This window comes from Ambystoma mexicanum, chromosome 4p (genome assembly GCF_040938575.1).
Source record: "Ambystoma mexicanum isolate Mex_15411 chromosome 4p, UKY_AmexF1_1, whole genome shotgun sequence".
NCBI classification, from domain to species: domain Eukaryota; kingdom Metazoa; phylum Chordata; class Amphibia; order Caudata; family Ambystomatidae; genus Ambystoma; species Ambystoma mexicanum.
In genome coordinates, this window is record NC_090927.1 from 115184688 (window position 1) to 115208923 (window position 24236).

Consider the following 24236-nt stretch of genomic DNA (forward strand, 5'->3'; position numbering starts at 1 on the left):
GCCTTCCAGGATGTGCTGCCATTAAGGCATCATGACTCCACCGGACGGCTAATAATCAGGTCTCGGGAGTAGGGAGGTAAAGTCGCCCTTGTACATAGGGAAAGGAATTTAGGATTTCCATATCATAATCATGGGGTTCAGGAGGATTATTAGCCACCCAGTCTTGGATCAGGTTTTTCAGGGAGGAATCAAGAGTACAGGAACAGATGACCTGAGAAGGCTGTAATACTTTCCCTTCGCAGGAACGTGACTGGTCATCTCCGTACAATCTGCTTTTCAAGGGTAAGCAGATTAGAGTCATTAAGGAAGCAACGGCTAAGGTCCTAAACTCAAAGGATACCTTTTTTTATAGGGTTTGGCAGAATTTTTAAAAAGAGCTTGTTGGGGTGGTCAGGAAAGGTCCACACAATTAAGAGAGGTTTTTGTTGCGCGTGCCATATTTGTGACTGTGGGTGCGGAAAACTGGGCGCAATGTTACAATTTCATATATATCCAGTATAGCTAAATGTGAATGGGATATCTAACTTAGTGTTACTTTTTTATTAAATTGATATATATTAGCTTTGCACGTGCGTTGAAAGACAAATGCTGAAACTGCCAAATGAAATATAAACACGAATCAGAAATAATGTGCTATGGAGTGCCCAGATGCAGGCAATCAGGGGTTTTTAGAATGTGCATGCAAGAAAAGGGGCCTGTCCTGATGAATCCAATATAAAGGGAAGATAGTACTTATTAAACATGCATGCACACTGAGAAAACATATAAAGGCGATTTATGAACTTACATGTAGTGGGCTTTATAAAAAAACTATTAAAACACAGCAGTAAGGGGTTGACTTTGAGAAACTGGTTCTACAAAGTTTCAAGGACAGCACATGGGTAAATAAGTAACTTTGACCTTAGCGATGGTCAGCTCAGGTAAAGGAGCGCGCCATGGTTTTTATGGCCTGATATTATCGCAGAAGGCTGATGTAATCCCTTGAATGCATGGGTGCTTCACAGAGGGTTTTCGCTATTTGTTCTGACCAACAGTAAACCATGGAGTGAATAAATGCTCAAGGCTAATGTGATTGAAACCCAGGAGTTTCAATTGTATTTTCTGATGTGCTGTGCGCAATTAAATGGCAGTTATTTAGATTAGAATGTTCCTATGGAGCCAGTGAACTGGGGGACGAGATAGATATCACCAATTCAAAGAGAATTTGGGCTTTGGTCAGTTATTACTAGTAATGCATAATGTTTGCATACAAATGTTTAACTGGTCGATAATATCATGACCTATCACGGACAAATCCTAAAAGGATGTGTGTTCTACACATGAGCTAAACATGGTAGTTAAGATAACAGCTACCAATGAGAATGTAGGAATTGGAACAAGATGGGATTCCCTTGAATAGATTTTGTCCAATCACATGAGGGGGGTGGATTGTAATAAAGTATCTGGGAGTGTTCTAACCATTGCAAAAATGTATATAATGTGGTTCAGTGAGACTTGGGTTAGTTTGGTTCCACAGCGCCATCTAACTGCTCCCTGGACGATTGTACAATAAACTTGCTTTACGTACAAAACGTACACTCATTCCTCAGATGGTGGGCCCGGTTGGGTTGAGGTAATTAGGGTTACGTCCCCCACAAACTTTGGACAAGAGAATGCATATTTTGACAACATGGGGAAAAAGACTTATGTTTGGCTAGCACTGAAGTTTATAAGACTCCCTGGTTTGAAAAATGTATGTTTGGAGTTTTAAATTGTTTTTTATGATGTTGCATTTATCATGTCATTTTAATTGTGTGAAGTTGGAAGATTTTAACTGTGTGTTTTTGTGAGTACTGGAAACCTGAAATTAAATTGGTATTGATTAATTGACACTGGCTCTGGGCCCCCACCTGGGAGGGGGCCCCACATGGCCATCAGCTTCAAAGAAGTCAGTGCCCATTATTTACAAAGCATGCCAGGATGTTTTATGGTTTTCTGCTAACACTGCTGCCCAAATGTGGTTCACATCTATGTTATTTTCTGATCAATTAACCCTGTAAAGCTTTCTGCGTTCACTGAAGAACACACAGTGGGCCAGATTCTGAGACCTTTTGTTGGCACAAGTGATGAAATGCGCTAACGCATCTCATCACTTGCGCCCACAAAAGTGCACCAAAATCCACAAAGAGCCTCCGAATGTGTACACCTTAGATGCGCACATTAAAATTGCCCTTTGCACTCCCTTTGCTCATTTGCACAAATAAGGGGCATTTTTGCGCATTTAAATGTACATCCCGAAACCTCAAATGGGTTGCGCTTTAAAAGGTATAAAAATGAAAGATCTTCAATTGCACTGGTTTGCAGCGCTGCTCTCCCACTGGATTTACATTTTTTGACCGCATTTCACAATGACCGGAGGCCCTGTCTCTCTCAAATACGCTTCAAGCACCCACGTGGGTGCTGGGTGCATGGTATACATGGTATACATTATACATTAGCGTGGGGATAACGCTCCTGACACCAATGTATTTAAAGGGGTTCTGCAGGACATCTTTGTGCTACTGTTCAGCCACCAATGAAATGATCCAGTCACCTTTAAGAATAAGGTGACATGCACATTTCTGAAATGAGTGCAAATGAAAAAGTCCATCCTCTCCACTTTTTCATTTTCACTTAATTTTGAGAATCGGCCCTAGTTTGACCGTTCAATATAGCACAACTCTTAGCATCCTCATCCTTCTGTGAGGAATATATTGATCAATCACGTGCAATGCTGAAAGTCAAAATGCATATTGATGCATTTGAATGCCACCCTTTTTCAGATGTTCGATCAGTGTTTACATTACAGAGATTTGCGTTCATGTGCTAGATCACAGTACCACATTCCAGCAAGGTAGACTCAGCCTTTCCAATGTCTGAGGTTCATAGACTTGGGTGCATATAAGATGTTCTGATAGTCACCCCTGCCACGCTACAAAACAGTGCACCTCATTAGACAGCACTAGCTATAAAAAGTAGCATAGCATCAGTTTGATGAAGGTCTAGTGCTTCCTCCAAATGAGGGCTTTCAGTACTAGCAGCTGCCCCAGTAAAGAGCATAACGTGGTAATTGGGAAAGGTCATTAGGTAGTCAAATTAAACAGTATGGAACCAAAGTGTTAATGCTCAGATCCTGGCTTTGCCAGCAGATGATACAGTGATCCTGGACAAATCATCTTACCTCACTGTATGGTACTCTGCTGCCTCACGTGAGAAGGCTTTGCTTCTCACACACTGGGGTAATTCGTCAGCTATTTCCTGATCTATCATTGTATGTAGGAGATTTGAGTCACAGGGTTATATACAGAAGGGAAATGTCACCGGCCTCTGGTGAGAATACCTTCAGGTGTGCTTATTTAGCCCAAGAAATTGATTGCTTAGCCCAAGGAATTGATTGCTTTCTTATGCTATTTCAAAGGTACTTATGCACATCATGAATAACAGTGAAGAAGTCTGTGTGTTGGGTGTATTTAAAGCTTTAAAATACAATAGAAAACCCCAGATCAACTGTTTTAAACTAACACCAATTGATATTCTGGTACTCGTATACTTGCCTTGATGATGGCGAACATGGAGATGAAATCATTCTCCTCTTGCGTAACATAAATGCACAAAAAGTGTGTTGCTGTTACCAAGTGCCACTGCACCGACCCTATTGTCAGTTATTTTAATTATGTTCAAAATGTAAGTGTCATTGTCAGCCTGGGGAGAGGAGAAGACCGTAGCACCACAAGAGTCTAATTGAAATGCACCCTTGTGCGCTCAATGCCTAGTACTTTTAAACAATAGAAATGTGCACATTCTTGATGGTCTCCTTACTGGTGGTTTTAATGATGTTAAAAGCTTTGTGAATATTACATCATATCCGTACATTGCACCCATAGCGCGGATTTGACTGAATTAGGTCAGATGCTATGTTGCATACAATCTCTAAGAACCAACAATAACCGTTTGGCGCACATTCCTTATGTTTGGCCAAATCAATGGCTTCCTCTAAGCTAGTTAGATAATTCTCGTTTTTATCCGAATGTCTGCAACCCTTACTCTTATGGTATTTCAATGTAACACAATAAGGCAGGTATTTACACAAGTTCCATGAATTTAGACTACAGTACATTCTGAAGAATGTATATTTGTTCTGTTAAGTCAAGGATCGTTTCAGTTGTTTGACAGCAAATTAGTGAATGCTCAGCTGTGTAATCCTCAGCGGGATTATAATGTGATTTTATCCTATATTAATTAGTTCTTTCCAGGGGATTACTGGTCCTCCTGGTATTGGTTGTAAATAGTCCTGGTTCCTTAGGTTTTTTCTTTGAATGAACGACCCTTGGAGTTCCGCTAATTTTCTATTTCAGGTGGTTATCTGAATTTGGTCCTGCTGTCCATGTAGATTCACTCCAAAATGGTAGCGGCGTTCCGCTCAATCATTCTTTTGTTGAATTGAAATACCATAAGAATAAGGGTTGGAAACATTCCGATAAAACCGGGAATTATCTAACTAGCCTAGAGAAAGCCACTGATTGGTAAAACATAAGGCACGTGCGCCAAAAGGTTATCGTTGGTTCTTAGAGATTGTCTACCACAGAGGATCTGACCTAATTCAGTCAAATCCATAGTAAAAACCACCAGTAATGAGACAAACAAGAATTTGCAAGACTTTTATTGATTAAAAGTAATAGGCATTGAGCACACAAGTGTGGGGAGATACTCATGTTCCTCTTGCATAATGTGTTTCTATAATGTTTTGTTTTTTAAATGTTGTCAAGTCAGTTTATTATGTGATTTGTGTACTTTGCAAGTCAGTTCTACTAAAACAGGTATTATTTTTGTTAAGAAAGCCAAACATTCACAAATAATTGTACCTTGCTATATGATAAGAACTGGGAAAGAATAGGTCAAGTGCAGAAATTTCAAATTGGGTCAAATCCCAGCTGCACCTCTTAACCAGCGTGTGTAATCCTGGACTATTAATTTAATATTGTGGTGCCTAACCTGTCAGAAATGCCATTCTCCAAATATTTCAGGTTGTCGGCCCATAAAAGTGATGTAGTTCTCAGGGTATGCTCTTCAAAAACCCGAGATGGTTTAACTAGGAATAGGGTTGCTTTATGCATAATAATAACACTGGCCTTAATAAACTGCGCACGCAAAGTCATTTGTTTCTTTGCTGACTAATTTCAATACAGCTTGAAAAACACAGCTCTTTTCTAATCTCAGTACATGTTACCATATATGCACTTTTCTGGCAGCTTCTAATTTACATGCACTGTCTCTTCTATGCCATGGTATGTGTACCGTTCCCGTTGCTTCCAATATCTCTGCATGCTTGAGCACGTTTACATGTTGCTAACATGCTGGGGTATGTGTACCCCTATCATACGACTACTGATCTGTGTCCAGCATCTAAAACTACACCTTCCTCGAGGCTGATTATTTTTAGTTTTGTCTAATAGGTGGCAATAAAGCACCACCTGTAAGCCCAAACTATTGCATTAGAGCACAGCAAGAAGGGAGATGGGATGGGAGGAGGGATGCAAACACAGCCTGTGTGTGTGGTTTCTTTGTTTACCCACCCTATGACGGCTCCTGGCCATGGCAATCCCTATGGCCATCCCCACCCACTCCTGGTCCGTCCCCACCTGAAACACATCCTCATAGGATCTTTTAGAGCTAGCCTTATCAAGCTGTAACATCAAATGTCAGCCTGTCAGTGTTCATTCTAAACAGTCTTCTGAGAGTTAATGGTTTGATTTCCGTTGTAAAGGTGCTGCTCGTGCAATTATCAGAGCATGTATCTGACCTGAGGGTGTCACGCAGGTGTTTGTCTGTTGACATATTGGTAGAGCAAGCTGACTGCAGTGGTGAACTGACCTAGGGGAGGGACTCGAGTTTTCCTGGTGGGGCCTGTGCAGGTGTCCTGGTTTTCTGCTCCTCATCTCGCCTCTCCCAGTCACTCCATCCCCTTCCTTCCATCCCTCCTCCTCCCCCACATCCCTTTGCAGCAAAGAAGGTGTTCTAGAGCTTCCAGCATGTTATTCCTCGCTCTTAACAAACGTGTTGCTCAGGTGTGTGTACCTACCTTTTAATCCGATTCACGCTTAGAAGCTGTTATACCAAAATTTTATAAAAATGATTTGGAAAATAAATTTAAAAAGTGAGATGACAATTGTTCCTATTCTGCTTATCTCTCTATGTTTGGCAGGCATTGAAATGGCTCGGGGATCAGTAAGTTAAGCACTTTTTGAAGTGTGTGTTTGTAGGCATGCGTGGGGACAGGTTTGTACTCAAGCAAGCCTGTCTCCGCCTTTTATCCTTCCATGATTGATTAACCTGAGCTTACATTTCGGCTGGGTAATAATAATTGTACATATATACATGGTGTATTTGAACTGAAAGCGCTATACACATCAGCGATTATTATTTATCCAAGTGTCGCTCTTTCAGACCTGTACCCTTAGTGGGTTGGGTTCCCTGTTATTGAGGAGCCCCTCTCCTTTTCTTTGTTCTCTGACGTGTGACCCCACCAACCCCCAGTCAGATTTGTTTTTCTTCGTGCAGCGGAAGCTGTCATCTATTTTGGAGTTTCATATGTTCGAGGCAGAAGGAGGTCTGTTAGAGTGTTTCTCAGAGTTATAGAATGTTGTGAAACTTCCGGTTGTACTCTAGTATTTTGATGTTTTTCAGGACTTGTGCAAGCTGCCTTACAAGGTTCCCCTTGGAATACCTAGTTTTCTATTTTGAACCATTTTGCTACCTGTGTGATCTCAGCCGGTAAGATAGGGCAGCGGGTTGAGCACTCGCTGCTGGGATCTGAGCGTGATCTGCAGGTCGCAGGTTCAAATCCCAGCAAGACCAACTCAGCCTTTCATCTTTCGGTTGTGTGATATAGTATGTAAATATGTGCTCTGTAAAGTGCTATGAATAAAGGCGCTATATAAATAACACATCATTATCTCAGGCAGGTATTGCTCTCTTACCTCTGTGAGAGTGAAGGTTTCATGGCGCTTTAAATTGGATATCTGTCTATTAGCACTTGCATTTTGATATCCAAGTCTATTTATCGACACAAACTAATCACCGTTTTACTTAGCTTGATAAAGCTATTTAGCGTGTAATATACTCTTATGCTCGTCACGACCTAGTCGAGACATGGTGCGCTATTGAAGAGAAGGCCGAACACAACACCCACTGCCCTGCTTCCTACTGTACTTGTATAATTCTGTTACACTTAGCAGCAATAGACCACACATGTTTCTTCAGCAACCCCAAAATATCCCTGGTAGTTTGGCACAACGCATGACCACATGCAAATATATATTCCCCTTCACTAGTGATTCTTACAGCCCCCCCATGCTATAATAGGCTCACAAGGTGATTGTGTGGAGAGAAACATAGGCTGCAGCTGCTTTATTCAGCAGGGGTTATCTTACAGGTGATGTGGGGTATTTTCAGCCCCAGGATATAGTGAACTGCATCAGGCTAAATTAGGCCCAAAGGTTCAGAAATATTGCCTGTCAGATGAAAGCCCAGCAGATATGCATTTAACTCTCAACTGTCTAACATTCAGACACTGTTGTCAGAAATAGAAAAATAAAACACCAGCTGTACCCTGTGTTCGAGTGACAAGGCCGAAAAGCTACAGGCTTACTTCCAAATACAAATAACTGATGCACTGAAGTGCAGTTTTGCCAAATCAGAGAACTGCCAGGGAGAAATTGTGCCTCCCGCAACTATGATTGAACAAGTATCATATCAAAAGTAAAACACCATTTGCCAGAAGTAATTTAAATGCACACTTTTAATTAAGGGTTTGATTCTGTTAACCTGTTGAAAAATATGGCATCAAAAGCACCAGGGAAAATGAAGCAAAATCTGTTGTATTTAATGTTAGATGTGGAAACAGGCCTTATGTAACATTATGCATTTAAAAAAAAGCAACATTTTTGTCCATAAGAACTGAAGTAAAGCTGTGGTGGAACACACAAGGAAACCTTCCCCCATTACATCACAGAGGCCAAACACTCTTCACTTCATCATTATATTTCGCAGGCTCATTCTGGTTAAACCCCTTTGATGTTTAACAGAGCCAGGAAGGGATAGAGCTTGGGCCTGGAAGTGACGTTTATGGGGATAGAAGGGGTCCACTGGGAATTTGACATTTCTAAAACACCCAAACTTGAATTCAGTTTTGTGGATGGCAGGGGACTGATCCCAATGTGATCTGCGATCTGCAACAGCTGGTTCCAGCGGAGTTATGCTTCACCCGCCCAAGAAAGCTGTCCTTAGCCCTCAAAGAATGTTAAGAGGTTGTATTTCAGACTATGTCAACACAGGAGGGGAGGCAGGCATACCATGGGGCTTGGGAACATAAATATTTTATTTTATTGAAGCTACAAGTATATGTGTAATTAAGAGGATATAGGCTTCTATGGAAAATCATATTTTGCTCATAAACTGGGGAACCCTAACAGATACAGAGATGGGTCATACATCTTCAAAAAGCACATGAAGAGCACTATCTATTGATAAGAAGACCCTAAATAGTGACCCTGGGGACAAAAGTTAAAAGGTAAAATATGAATGCGGCTTCCCAGATGAAGTTACCAATTGGAGAGCCCAGTGTGTAGTAGATTAGGGAATTAAATACTTGTTTGTAAAATATCATGATTCTAACATTAAGTTTGTCCAAAGAAATCACAGAAATCTGTCATTCAGGCAGGCAGCTGCCACCTGCCGACACAAGACACATTTCATTGCGTTCAATATTTAGAAATCTATGGGTTGTGACCCTTATTAGCAAATTGAAGTAAAGTGCCATGTTGAAGATTTCTAACTTCATACTTGAGTTGTTCAGAAAGGTAACCTCTGATGGATGGAGTAAGAACTCCCAGAAATGGTGCCCGCAGAACCGATTACCAATCATTGGGAAGAGATAAGGCATTCTTGAATAAATAGATCATCAGAATAATTCGCGAATGAGCCAGTACATCCTAATTTAGATATTTAGGGTAGTGGCTAGGAGATTTTAATACTGATGCACAGTGGAAAAGGGGAGGTTCACAAGAAGGATCAACCAAACAAGATTGGACTGACAAGGACAAGGGCATACAACAGAGAAGAGGAGAAATCTGGCAGAACAAACGTTTCCAGGAAGAAAGGTGGAACTAAAATCCATGGGGAAAAACAGGAGAAAGGCTAAACCTGGAGTATCATCCATGACTGCAACCAGGAGAAGCAGAAAAAAGGGCTGCGGCCATCCATAACAGAGGCTGGTGTGCGAACCATCAGCAGGTCCCATTGCTTCTAATGTGATGACACAGGATCCCTGCTGACTGCTACTGTGCAGAACCCAAAGAGATTCAGACTTAGTGCATTATTCCAAACAAAGCATTGGGTGATCATTTTGAATTAAAATCTTACCCCTATATAGACATTAATGGGGTGGGCATCCAGAGGTAGATCCGTAGCAGTTCCTTATTAATGAATAATTAAATTAATTCTCACACAGTCAACAGACACCTGGGTGATTTTGGGGAAATTTGTAATCTCTGCCATCTCTCCAAGTGTGAATAATGATATAAACATTTAAAGTAATTTTGTATCACCTATATACTTTTGCCAACCCCAAAAATCCCCTAAAGGAGAGGGGTGCATTTAAAAACGAAATTCAAAACTGTTCAACCGTCCCCACACCCTGCATTAATTCAGAAGGGGTCCCAATTGTAAACTGAATCCCTGCGTCTGTACTCGGCAGAAAAGTGCGATCATTGTGAAGCAAAGGGAAGATAGCTGATTTAAAAACACACTCTCTAGTGAGCAAAGCACTCCAAATTGAATGGGGAAATACTCACTGCGTAGTAGCAAAAGAGAAAGGAATTCATTATCTGTTGAGAAGTGTCTGTCATTAAATGTTTGTTGCGCTAGAACATTAATAGAAATGGAAAGTGGCAGGGATGTCAGAGATAAAACGGTGCTGTGCATGTCAATTGTTTTTCCCAATAGAAACGCGCTACATGTATTTAAGTTAGGCCACATACAAATTACACTTTAAAACAAAATTGTTCTCTCATGTTCCAGCGTGCTGCATTATTTACTTTAAATTATGGGCATTTTTCTGTGTCCTCCTTAGGCCGTGTTATCTTGGGCACCGTGGCTAAACTTGTGGCAGTGCTTCACCCTTGTGGTTCTTGCTGATACTTCCTTATTGAATGCACCCTGTGACTCCACCACGACAGTCCTAATGTAAGCTAAAAGGAACAGCCCGTTTATGGAACCACTGAGTTGCATCAGCACAATATCTAAAGCCTGTTTGTGTTCCACTTGTTGGTAGTGAGAGCCTGGTCAGAAAAGGAAATGTTTGATGCCACAGACCTAGTGCTGTTGAGAGTGGCGTGCTTTTTGATAATCATTGTGTAAATATGAATATTGTCTATTAAAAAAAAATATATATATATAAATATTCTTCCTGCACCCAGGCCTGGTTTTTGGCTTGCATGTTGCAGAAGGTTTTAGGGAGTACAGTGGTGTTATATGAATCAAAGGCAGAGTTAATCAAGAATCCAATTAATGGATCAATTGTTGTGGCGCTCTGGATTTGGGGGGTTAACTCCCTACATTTACGCCCCATAAATATATTCTACAGAGATCTGTAACAAACATCACAGATTCAGTTTATTCGATGCTGAGCTGGCATACTTGCTGCAGCCTGAATAAGGAATACGCTCTTATTCCTCACAGGGGGTCTCCCCGATTTAAAACTCCCTAACCGTGCCTCTCTATACGTCACTTTATTTACATCACATTTTTTACTTGCACTTTGACTTGTCATTTAGGTACTTCTGCTTAATTTCCCTCCCACACTGTTGGGTCTGGAAGGCGTTCCAGGTCCCCCTAAACCTGCTGCTCATCATTCTGTGGCCTCCCTCGGCCTTGTACCATTGGGCACTGTTGGGGGCTGCTCCAGGTCACCGGGCAGCCCCATGCTTATGTCGGGGAACACCCGACGTCACACACTGTCGCAGCACTCACGCTGCATCTACAAGGGTGGGGGTCACCTCACCCGCTCCGGATCACCGGAGCACCGCACACGTGGCCAGGTCCACCTGGCCACCGTGGCCCCAGCTCTAGGGGCACACAGGCCGGGGTCGCCTTCCCTAACCCGCCTCACATGGTTAGGGGGGACCCACAGGGATGGCGTTGCCTGGCAGGGGCACCGTCCGGACGGCGTTGCCCAGCAGGGGCACCGTCCTCAAGCTGGGCCCCGTCCTTGGGCCCAGCACGCATGGTGGCCACGAACACACACACACACACGGAGTCGAGTTGGACTGACTGACGAGCCGGAAACGGCTTGTTCTCTTTATTAACTTGGTCACGTGGTTTCCCACGTGACCAAGACAACATACTGGACGATACCATGTCTCCCAACAGGGGTGACAGGCAACGCTCCTCCTTTTTCATAACAATAAAAACAAAACCCCAAATTCCCAACATAACCACCACTACTACTACTTGAGCCACTCTGCTACTTTACATACCCTTTATTAACCTGGGCGAATGGCTCTCATGTCCCTGAACGGCACCACTGAGAACTACTGGCACAACATAAAGCACTCCAAGTCTACAGGTGTGCACCATACGACATTGCCCACCAACTGGGCCATTTTAAGCAAATCCGTGTCTGCAGGCTCACAGTCTTCAGGGGGATGTCAAATTATGATGTCCATCTCCGCACTCGTGGAGTCGCTGGAAACCAGCTCGCATCCTCACCAGAGTTCGTTTAGGACAGTCACAGCACAGTCACAAAAAACGGCAAAGCCGCACCTGGGGAGGCCCAGGGGCCACATCGGCCAAGTCCATGGTCTAGGTGCTCCTGTGATGGCATCAGGGCACCACTGACGGCATGCCCCTTGTTGCACCTCCTCTTCGCGGGGCCAGTTGAGGGTGGGCCCGCCTTTGTGCTCAGCGACCCGCGGGTGGGAGAGGGGCTGACAGCGTATTTCTTCCTTGCGGCCACAGGCGCTCCATGTCCCCCCAGGGGGGGTACCCTTCTCCTCCCCATCGCAGGAACTCTTTCCCCCCCAGTGCCAGAAGCACCCCACACTGCCCCCGCCGGATGCAGTCCACGCTCGGGGCCCTTACTTCCCTGAGTGGGGAGATTTAGCGGGAGATAGGGCTGGCAGTTCTCTCCCTTTGTTACTTTTGCAGGCCCAGGTGAATACGGGCCTGCATCTTCGTTTCCCCTTATTTATTTTTTTTGCGCGGCAGGCCCATGTTCTTGAGGGGCACTGCCGCAGGCTTTTCTTCTGTTGGGAGGGGCAGGCAGCCCACCTCCGTGTTGGGGTCACGTGAGGGGCCACCCGGCATCTCCTCTGCCCGCTCCTCCGAGCGAGCACTCTATTAACCTTCTGGGCCCAGCTGATGTTGGGCCCGCCTCCTTCCCTCCTTGCGAGCCCAGTTGGATTTGGGCCTGGATCATCTCTTCTTCTGCCGAGGCATGCCCGGGGCACTCGGGGCTGCCGCGGGCTTCCTCCCGGCTCGCGGGCCCGGATGGGGGTGGGCCCGCCTTCACTGGGGGTAAGGGGGGGCAGGCTCACCTTGCTGCGCCCAGGAGGGGAGGCCGCCGTGTATTTCGTTGTGGCCGCGGCCGCATTCATTTCACCCCATTTCGGGGGGGCGCACACCCGTTCCTCCTCCTCCTCGAATCTTAGAGGGGGAGTGGGCAGCCACGCACGTGGCCGACACTGCAGCACCTCCCTCGTACGGAGGATGGCAGCCGCTCCTCCTCATTGCAGGCCCCGTTGGAGTTGGGCCCGCACTCCTTCGTTCGCTCCTCCCCTCCACGGCTCGCGGGTGGGGGAGGGGCAGCACCTCCTCTGCGGCCGACGCCGCAGACATTCTCTCCCCCACGAGGATGTGGGGGGGGAAACAGCTTCCGCTCCTCCACATCGCAGGCCCAGTTGGAGATGGGCCGCACCATATCTTCTTCGGGGCACGTGGGGCCCCTTGCCTCGTTGCCATTTTTGGGGGCTGCTCCGGGTCACCGGGCAGCCCCATGCTTATGTCGGGGAGCACCCGACGTCACACACTGTCGCAGCGCTCACACTGCATGTACAAGGGTGGGGGTCACCTCACCCGCTCCGGATCACCGGAGCTGCGCACACGTGGCCAGGTCCACCTGGCCACCGCGGCCCGGCTCTAGGGGCACCCAGGCCGGGGTCGCCTTCCCTAACCCACCTCACATGGTTAGGGGGGACCCACAGGGACGGCGTTGCCTGGCAGAGGCACCGTTCTCAAGCTGGGCCCCGTCCTTGGGCCCAGCACGCATGGTGGCCACGAACACACACACACACACGGAGTCGAGTTGGACTGACTGAGCCGGAAACGGCTCGTTCTCTTTATTAACTTGGTCACGTGGTTCCCCACGTGACCAAGACAACATACTGGACGATACCATGGCTCCCAACAGGGGAGACAGGCAACAGGCACCGTGGCTAAGCTTGTGGCCGTGCTTCACCCTTGTGGTTCTTGCCAGTACTTCCTTATTGAATGCGCCCTGTGACTCCACCGTGATAGTCCTAATATAAGCTAAAAGGAACAGCCGTTTATGGAACCACTGAGTTGCATCAGCACAATATCTAAAGCCCGTTTATGGGAGGGGAAGAGTAGGGAAAAAAATAGTGCCGGCACCGGAAAAGGCTTTCCAACTCTATGTGCAACTTTATAAGGGCCCCCCCCCAGCCCTCTCTGTGGTGGATAAACTTCCAGTCCCACCCGCAGACCCCAAATCTATCCCACCCACTTCCCCTGGGTCCCCCCAGCTCCTGGTCATTTCCTGAACCCCCCACCCACCTGTTTATTGCAGCCCCATGGCCTTCTTTTGGGGCGGGGCACCGCTGCTAAAAGCAGTGATCACTGAGGCCACCATGTGTTGCCTCCTAGAGGCCGTGTAAAGGAGGACGCGCACACTGGAGATTGCAGGCTGCTACTTTATTTAACAACGTAGCTCGAACTGGCGCTTAGCGCGCCTTACCCATAACACCCCCTGCCCCCTTCGTCCTCCCGCCGTATCATAGCCCCGCCCCCACAACGGTGGGGGCAGCACTCCTTAACCCCTGAGTGCTTGGCAACATCACCCCCGAACAATATATTCAAACATCGAGATCAACATTCTTCAACAAGTCTCACAGGTTTTCTTACAATTCTCCGTGGCCTCTCCTCTTGATCACCTGCCTCTTGCAGTTCCGTGGTCCTCGCTTCTCTGCTTGTCCCTCCTGGGTCTCCTCCTGGAGGGACCCACAAGTCATCCCGCGTCTCTCGCGGCTCTGGAGAGGCCGATCGCTGGAGCGGCTCTGTTCCTTCTTGTCTGGAGTAATGTCTGAATTGTTGACAGTTCCTGGTGACAGCTCTACTTTGATCCTCGGCTGTCACCATCGTACCTTTCACTGCGGTTACTCTCATGGGGCTTGGAGCGAACCGCGGATCTGTCTTTCTGGGCGTTGGTGCTGGACGAGTACTTCGTCTCCAATGTGGAAGTCTTGTATCACTGCATGGCGGCGGGCGTCTGTCTCTTGTCTCGCTCTCTCCTTGGCTTCTGCATCCCTTCGGAGCACATCCATGTCAAGCGGCTCCTCATCAGATGAGTTGTACGGTATGCGGGTTCGTACTTTGTAGCGAAACATGAGCTCGGCAGGTGTCTTGTTGGTGGCTTCGTGAGGAGTGTTTCTGTAGTCCCGTAGGAGGTGGCACAGCGCCTGGTGTGGGTCGACCGCTTCTACTCTGGCTCTTTGTCTCGTTTTTTTTGATCGACGCCATGAATCGTTCAGCCATCCCATTCGCTTGAGGGTGGCGAGGAGTTATCTTCGTAGGTACAAACCCTAGGTGTTCTGCTAGTGTTCCGAATTCATGTCCACTGAACGGGGGCCCATTGTCGGATTTGACTATTTTGGGGATCCCCCACTCGCTGAACACTTCTTCTATTGCCGCTGCTACTTGGGGGAATGCGGTGGTGGTGACCGTTTTGACGATTGGGAAACGTGAGTGTTCATCTATTAGGAGCAGGAGGTAGTCACCCTCTTCCGTGGGTCCGTAGAAGTCCATGGCTACACGTTCCCATGGCCGTTCGGGTATCTGTGTGTGTTGGAGCGGGGGTGGATGTTCCGCAGGAGCTGTGCACTGACAGGCATGGCAGTTCTTCACCCATTCTTCCACTGCCGCGTCCAGGAACGGGAACCAGACATGGCGCCTCAGCTGCCTTTTGGTGTTCTCCGCTCCTCTATGTCCCTCATGGGCCGTGCTTACTACTTCATTCCTGAGCGTGGCGGGGATGACTATTTTGCACCCTCTGAGGAGGATGTCGTTGTCCTTGACGGCCAGTTCGCTGTGTACCCTGGCCAACCTTTCAATTTCTTGTTTGCACGCTCCCGGGTGTGCCAGCGTTGCTCTGTGGTGATCCCTCCATTTGCTGGACAATGTGAGGCTGATGGCGAGTGCCATGGTGGGATCAGCAGCTGATGCGGCAGCTACTCTCTTCAGGGACAGCGCCGGTGGTAGCGAGTTTGACGCTATGTATTGTACATAGGCGATGTCTCCCTCGCGGGTCAGTGGGGCCCCAACTGGGTGACGTGACAGGTAGTCAGCGGGGTTAAGGTCACCCCAGGACGATGCACGATGTCATAGTCATATTCTTGTAAGCGAATTCCCCACCGCTCGATTCTAGGAGGCATCTTGGTGTGCGGGTTGCCAAAAAGCGATAGCAGGGCTTGGTGGTCCGTTATTAAAGTAAACTTTTTCCCAATGATGAAGTCATGGAAATGTTCGCACGCCCAGACGGCGGCTAAGCTCTCTTTTTCCGCCTGGGAGTAGGCCAGTTCCGGGGTGGACAGAGCCCTGCTTACGTACGCGACAACGTGTCTCGGGTGGACATCCGCCCCGCTGGTTTGGGCTAGAATGGCACCAAGGCCCACCGGGCTCGCGTCCACCACTATTTCAGTGTGCCATGCGGGATTGAAGTATGCCAGGCGGTGTGCTTTCATCAGGGCCCGCTTGATGTCGGAGAAAGCCTGGAGACACGTAGGGGTCCATTTAAACACCGTTTCTTTCTGGAGGAGTTTCCGTAGAGGGTCGGTGAGGGACGCGTAGTGCGGTATATAACTCGTACAGTAGCCAGCCATGCCGAGGAACGAGCGGACGTCAGCAACCTGTCGCGGTTCTTCTAGGTTGGTGATAGTGTCAACCTTATCAGGATCCGGCATCATGCCTTCGCTGGAAAAGATGTGTCCAAAAAATTTCAGCTTGGTCTTGCTGAAACGGCATTTTGCAATATTGAGGGTGAGGCCTGCTTCTTGGAGTGCTGCACATGTAGCGAGCAGAGCCTTGTCGTGAGACTCTTTCGATGATCCAAAAACGAGGATGTCGTCACTGTAATTCAGTGTGCCCTTGATGGGTCTGATCACCTGCCGGATGGCTTCTTGGAAGATTTCTGCGGCTGATGAGATGCCGAAGTTCAGGCGCCGATATCTGTAGAGACCGTCATGGGTCGCGAACGTCGTGATGGGTCTGGATTCCGGATGCAGCTCCAGCTGATGGTATCCTTGGTTGAGGTCGAGTTTGGAGAACATTTGGGCGTTGTTCAGTTGCACGATCATGTCCTCGATGCAAGGGCCCGGATGCCTCTCGCGCTGAATGGCAGTGTTTGCCACCCTCATGTCCACACACAAACGGATCTTCCATCCCTCTTTGGGTACAACCACGAGTGGGGACACCCATGGTGTCGGACCTGTGGCTGGTTCAATGATGCCATCAGACAACAGTTGTTGGAGTGCGTCTGATACTGCCGCTTGCAGGTGGAAACCTACTCTCCGGGGATGTTGCGGTACCGGCCTCACCGATGCGTCAATGTGGAGTCGGATGGGAGGGGCCTTGAGTTTGCCCAGCCCCGTGCAGAGGTTGGGGAAGTCTCTTGTGATGTCAGCCTGTGTGACCAGGTTCTGCAGCTGGTAGCATGCAATGGCGCCAACTGTGTCTCTCGCGTTTGTGCTCTCGGAGGTTGCTGTGATGGAGTCTCCCGCCCTCACGTGAATTTCGATTAACCCCAAGCGGGACGCCGTGTGATAACTGAGCAGGCATCGGCTTCTGGCAAGTGACCGGATGATGTGTATTGTTGTGTCTACTTTCCGGCCATTCAGGAGAAGGCGTTGTGTGAAACACCCTACTGTCGGTAGGGGGGTGGTGGCGCCCCACTGAAATATCCTTGAGCGGGACTGTTGAAGTGCAGGTGGGTTCGGTAGTACGGCATAGTCCTGTTCGCCCATAATGTTAACAGTAGCGCCTGAGTCAATCATGAATTGGAATTGTCTATTCCCCATTTTGATGGGGATTTTCGGGGCTTCCCTCGCCTCTTCAGTGTCGAGTATGAGGTTGACAAACTCATCTTGGTCGTGTGAGTCATACGGCATGTCATATGCGGCTCCCTGCACCTCCTGGTAGAGAGTCTCAGGCTCATATTCCTCTGGTGGATGATCATATTCATCTGTGAAGTATCTGGTCCGATCAGTCTGCTCTGGCTGTGGTGGGTACCCCGGCGTATGGTATTTGTCAATGGCTCTGACGTACCGTCTCTGTCCTTGGCTTTGTTGGTAATATCTGGGTTGAAAGTGTCTAGGAGGTGGCGGACGGACAAATGTCCTGACTGCCGTTTGGGGTCTTGCGGGAGGAAATGGTACGCCTTCCCGGCACACCGAGTGGAAATGTCCTTCTCTTCCGCAGTTTGTGCATCGTTGAGACAAAGCTGGGCAAGATCCTGCATGCGGAAAAGACATCCCACAGCGATAACATGTCTCTGTAGGCGGGGTGTTTGGATGTTTTGAGTTCTGTATAACTGTGGCCCCCTGTCACCTGGACGAGATGGTTGTATGGTTGCGACCAGTTCCGCTGCGTCGTGTTTGGGGTTGCTTGGACTGGCCATGGACGTAGCTTGGGCATCGACCCTCTCATGTATGCGAGCGAGCTCGCTCACTTCCTGGATGGAGAGGGGTTTTTTCAGGAGCTGTTTCTTGAGGGCAGGGGATAAGCAGCCTTCAATGACCCTCAATCTTATGGCTTCTTCCAGAGAAAATGCGTCAAATTGGCAATTTGCACCTTTTACTCTCAGGCGGGTTATGAAGTCATCAACTGTCTCCTGTGGCATTTGAGTGCACTTGTTGAAAAGGTAGCGTTCATAGTCACGATTTACTTCTATGATGAGGAGTTTGTCCAGGGCATTTATTAAGTCCTTGAAATTGTTCTGTTCAGCTGCAGGAATAGTCTTGACCACAGTCTTTATCTCGCCCCCCACCAGATTAAGGAAGATGTCCCTGATATTGGGGGAATTTCCATCACCAGATCCCCTGACGTAGTGCTGGAAATCTTCCATCCAATCAGTCCATCTGGGTCCTTTCGTGGCTTGTGGGGTCATGGTGAAAGGCGGTGGTAGCCGCAGTTGAATCGGCTGCACCACGTGAGCTGGCGTAGGCGACCCTGGGTTGGACCCTGAAGCGGAGGCCGGTGTGCTCATGATGCCGGAAAATATGTACCTTGCGCCTGATTTGGCCTGATTTGGGTAGGCTGGTGGAGCTTGGCCCGTCTGAAGGGTGGAATGTTATGGAAGGGGTGTCACACTCCAACTTCGCCACGTGTCTTTATTGCGTTCCAGGGGGCCTGGGCAAACTCATCGGCCTGCGATGTGGGGGGAAGGGTCGCAGCAGATGTCCAATGCTTCCCTGCGCTGTGCTGCGCTGTACCTGGGGCGCTCGTCACACTGTGGTGGTCAGGAAGGCTCCCAGGATCCACCGACGACCCTCTTGAGGTGTTGAGGGAGTACTGAGAGGAGGAGGAGGGCTCCCGCCCGTGTCGGACGTCGAGATGTAGGAGGAGGAGGCCCGGGGCATTCAGGGCGAGAAATTGGCGGACTGCCAATACGGATGCCTTTGAACGCGCTTGCGGCTGGAGAGTGGCGGAAAGCCACGGAGGAGCGGCGGACTGCCAAGGAGGACTCCGTGGGCGCACGGGAATGAAACCTCGTCGCCAGTGTTGCCTCGTAGAGGCCGTGTAAAGGAGGACGCGCACACCGGAGATTGCAGGCTGCTACTTTATTTAACAACGTAGCTCGAACTGGCGCTTAGCGCGCCTTACCCATAACACCCCCTGTCCCCTTCGTCCTCCCGCCGTATCATAGCCCCGCCCCCACAACGGTGGGGGCAGCACTCCTTAACCCCTGAGTGCTTGGCAACACCATGGGTGGCGTGTTCAACGCCACTTTGTCCTGAGCCAACGATTTCACTTCTCTGCCTTTCCACCCCAATAAATCTGCTCTTTCACCCATCCCCCAACGACCGCTCACCTGCTTCTCTCCTTTTTTCTTCTTAATCACCCCCCCAAACTAATTTCTTCAAGCCCTTTGATACCCTGCTACGGCCCTGATGCCCATCCATTAATTTTCTATTTAAATGTTTCACCCCTCCCTTCCTCTCACACTCTTGACCTGTGCCGCCACCGCACACCCCATCCAGTGGAGTAACTTTGCTTTAACTGTTGAGGAGGGGACATGACATCTAAAGGAAAGGGGCCCCTGCTAGAATGGTGTACCACGAAAGTTGGGAGGGGGGAAATACCCTTGACATCTCCCTAAAAGTATGCCCATGACCATATCCCCAAACACTGTCCCATTACCTACTTTCTTCATCCATTCACCTGAAAGAGCATCCCTGCAGGGGGGGAAAGGGGCAATTGCCCTCTAATTGGTTCTCTGCCTCTAAACCCTCAAGCAGAAAACGCTTTTCAGCGGTCTCAAAGTAGCTCCTCCATCCAGAGTAAATACGCAGGCTCAGCGGTCTCCAAGTAGCTCCTCCGGCCAGGAAAACATGCAGGCTCAGTGGTCTCAAAGTAGCTCCTCCATCTAGGGAAGCATGCAGGCTCACTGGTCTCAAAGTGGCTGCTCTATCCAGGGCAAACACGCAGGCTCACGGGTCTCCAAGTAGCTGCTCTGTCTAGGGAAAACATGCAGGCTCATCCGTCTTGAGTGCACTTGTTGAAAAGGTAGCGTTCATAGTCACAATTTACTTCTATGATGAGGAGTTTGTCTAGGGCATTTATTAAGTCCTTGAAATTGTTCTGTTCAGCTGCAGGAATAGTCTTGACCACAGTCTTTATCTCGCCCCCCACCAGATTAAGGAAGATGTCCCTGATATTGGGGGAATTTCCATCACCAGATCCCCTGACGTAGTGCTGGAAATCTTCCATCCAATCAGTCCATCTGGGTCCTTTCGTGGCTTGTGGGGTCATGGTGAAAGGCGGTGGTAGCCGCAGTTGAATCGGCTGCACCACGTGAGCTGGCGTAGGCGACCCTGGGTTGGACCCTGAAGCGGAGGCCGGCATGCTCATGATGCCGGAAAATATGTACCTTGCGCCTGATTTGGCCTGATTTGGGTAGGCTGGTGGAGCTTGGCCCGTCTGAAGGGTGGAATGTTATGGAAGGGGTGTCACACTCCAACTTCGCCACGTGTCTTTATTGCGTTCCAGGGGGCCTGGGCAAACTCATCGGCCTGCGATGTGGGGGGGGGGGGTCGCAGCAGATGTCCAATGCTTCCCTGCGCTGTGCTGCGCTGTGCCTGGGGCGCTCGTCACACTGTGGTGGTCAGGCAGGCTCCCAGGATCCACCGACGACCCTCTTGAGGTGTTGAGGGAGTACTGAGAGGAGGACTCCCGCCCGTGTCGGACGTCGAGATGTAGGAGGAGGAGGCCCGGGGCATTCAGGGCGAGAAATTGGCGGACTGCCAATACGGATGCCTTTGAACGCGCTTGCGGCGCGGAGAGTGGCGGAAAGCCACGGAGGAGCGGCGGACTGCCAAGGAGGACTCCGTGGGCGCACGGGAATGAAACCTCGTCGCCAGCGTTGCCTCGTAGAGGCCGTGTAAAGGAGGACGCGCACACCGGAGATTGCAGGCTGCTACTTTATTTAACAACGTAGCTCGAACTGGCGCTTAGCGCGCCTTACCCATAACACCCCCTGTCCCCTTCGTCCTCCCGCCGTATCATAGCCCCGCCCCCACAACGGTGGGGGCAGCACTCCTTAACCCCTGAGTGCTTGGCAACACCATGGGTGGCGTGTTCAACGCCACTTTGTCCTGAGCCAACGATTTCACTTCTCTGCCTTTCCACCCCAATAAATCTGCTCTTTCACCCATCCCCCAACGACCGCTCACCTGCTTCTCTCCTTTTTTCTTCTTAATCACCCCCCCAAACTAATTTCTTCAAGCCCTTTGATACCCTGCTACGGCCCTGATGCCCATCCATTAATTTTCTATTTAAATGTTTCACCCCTCCCTTCCTCTCACACTCTTGACCTGTGCCGCCACCGCACACCCCATCCAGTGGAGTAACTTTGCTTTAACTGTTGAGGAGGGGACATGACATCTAAAGGAAAGGGACCCCTGCTAGAATGGTGTACCACGAAAGTTGGGAGGGGGGAAATACCCTTGACATCTCCCTAAAAGTATGCCCATGACCATATCCCCAAACACTGTCCCATTACCTACTTTCTTCATCCATTCACCTGAAAGAGCATCCCTGCAGGGGGGAAAAGGGGCAATTGCCCTCTAATTGGTTCTCTGCCTCTAAACCCTCAAGCAGAAAACGCTTTTCAGCGGTCTCAAAGTAGCTCCTCCATCCAGGGTAAATACGCAGGCTCAGCGGTCTCCAAGTAGCTCCTCCGTCCAGGAAAACATGCAGGCTCAGTGGTCTCAAAGTAGCTCCTCCATCTAGGGAAGCATGCAGGCTCACTGGTCTCAAAGTGGCTGCTCTATCCAGGGCAAACACGCAGGCTCACCGGTCTCCAAGTAGCTGCTCTGTCTAGGGAAAACATGCAGGCTCATCCGTCTCAAAGCAGCTCCTCCATCCAGAGAAACATGCAGGCTCAGCTGTCTCAAAAAAGCTCCTCCATCCAGGGTAAATACGCAGGCTCACCCGTCTCATAGCAGCTCCTCCATCCAGAGAAACATGCAGGCTCAGCGGTCTCAAAGTAGCTCCTCTGTCCAGGGTAAATATGCAGGCTCACCAGTCTCCAAGTAGCTCCTCCGTCCAGGGAAACATGCAGGTTGAGCGGTCTCAAAGTAGCTCCTCCATCCAGGGAAGCATGCAGGCTCACTGGTCTCAAAGTAGCTGCTCCATCTGGGGCAAACACGCAGGCTCACCAGTCTCCAAGTAGCTGCTCCGTCTAGGGCAAACATGAAGGCTCACCGGTCTCAAAGCAGCTCCTCCATCCAGGGAAACATGCAGGCTCAGCGGTCTCAAAGTAGCTCCTCCGTCCAGGGTAAATACTCAGGCTAACCGGTCTCCAAGTAGCTCCTCCATCCACTGAAACATGGAGGCTCAGCGGTCTCAAAGTAGCTGCTCCATCCAGGGCAAACACGCAGGCTCACCGGTCTCAAAGTAGCTCTTCCCTCAAGGGCAAACACACAGGCTCATTGGTCTCAAAGTAGCTGCTCTGTCCAGGGCAAACACGCAGGCTCAGCAGTCTCCAAGTTGCTGCTCCGTCCAGGGCAAACATGCAGGCTCACCGGTCTCAAAGCAGCTCCTCCATCCAGGGAAACATGAAGGCTCAGTGGTCTCAAAGTAGCTCCTCCATCCAGGGTACATACGCAGGCTCAGCGGTCTCCAAGTAGCTCCTCCGTCCAGGGAAACATGCAGGCTCATCGGTCTCATAGCAGCTCCTCCATCCAGGGAAACATGCAGGCTCAGCGGTCTCAAAGTAGCTCCGCTATCCATGGTAAATACGCAGGCTCACCGGTCTCCAAGTAGCTCCTCCGTCCACTGAAACATGCAGGCTCAGCGGTCTTCAAGTAGCTTCTCCATCCAGGGAAGCATGCAGGCTCACTGGTCTCAAAGTAGCTGCTCCGTCCAGGGCAAACACGCAGGCTCAGCGGTCTCCAAGTAGCTGCTCCGTCTAGGGCAAACATGCAGGCTCACCGGTCTCAAAGTATCTACTCCATCCAGGGAAACATGCAGGCTCACCGGTCTCAAAGTAGCTCCTCCATCCAGGGTAAATACGCAGGCTCAGCGGTCTCCAAGTAGCTCCTCCATCCAGGGAAACATGCAGGCTCAGGGGTCTCAAAGTAGCTCCTCCATCCAGGGAAGCATGCAGGCTCACTGGTCTCAAAGTAGCAGCTCCATCCAGGTAAACACACAGGCTCACTGGTCTCAGAGTAGCTGCTCTGTCCAGGGCAAACATGCAGGCTCACCGGTCTCCAAGTAGCTGCTCCATCTAGGGAAAACATGCAGGCTCACCGGTCTCAAAGTAGCTCCTCCGTCCAGGGTGAATGCGCAAGCTAACCAGTCTCCAAGTAGCTCCTCTGTCCACTGAAACATGCAGGCTCAGTGGTCTCAAAGTAGCTCCTCCATCCAGGGAAGCATGCAGGCTCACTGGTCTCAAAGTATCTGCTCCATCCAGGGCAAACATGTAGGCTCACCGGTCTCAAAGTAGCTCCTCCCTCCAGGGCAAACACACAGGCTCACTGGTCTCAAAGTAGCTGCTCCGTCCAGGGCAAACACGCAGGCTCAGCGGTCTCCAAGTAGCTGCTCCGTCTAGGGCAAACATGCAGGCTCACAAGTCTCAAAGCAGCTCCTCCATCCAGGGAAACATGCAGGCTGAGCGGTCTCAAAGTAGCTCCTCCATCCAGGGTTAATACACAGGCTCAGCGGTCTCCAAGTAGCTCCTCCGTCCAGGGAAACATGCAGGCTCAGCGGTCTCAAAGTAGCTCCACCATCCAGGAAAGCATGCAGGCTCACTGGTCTCAAAGTAGCTTCTCCATCCAGGGCAAACACGCAGGCTCACCGGCCTCCAAGTAGTTGCTCCGCCTAGGGCAAACATGCAGGCTCAGCGGTCTCAAAGTAGCTCCTCCGTCCAGGGTAAATACTCAGGCTCACCGGTCTCATAGAAGCTCCTCCGTCCAGGGAAACATGCAGGCTCAGCGGTCTCAAAGTAGCTCCTCCGTCCAGGGTAAATACTCAGGCTCACCGGTCTCAAAGTAGCTCCTCTGTCCAGGGTAAATACGCAGGCTCACCGGTCTCCGAGTAGCTCCTCCGTCCAGGGAAACATGCAGGCTCACCGGTCTCAAAGTAGCTCCTCCCTCCAGGGCAAACACACAGGCTCACTGTTCTCAAAGTAGCTGCTCCGTCCAGGGCAAACA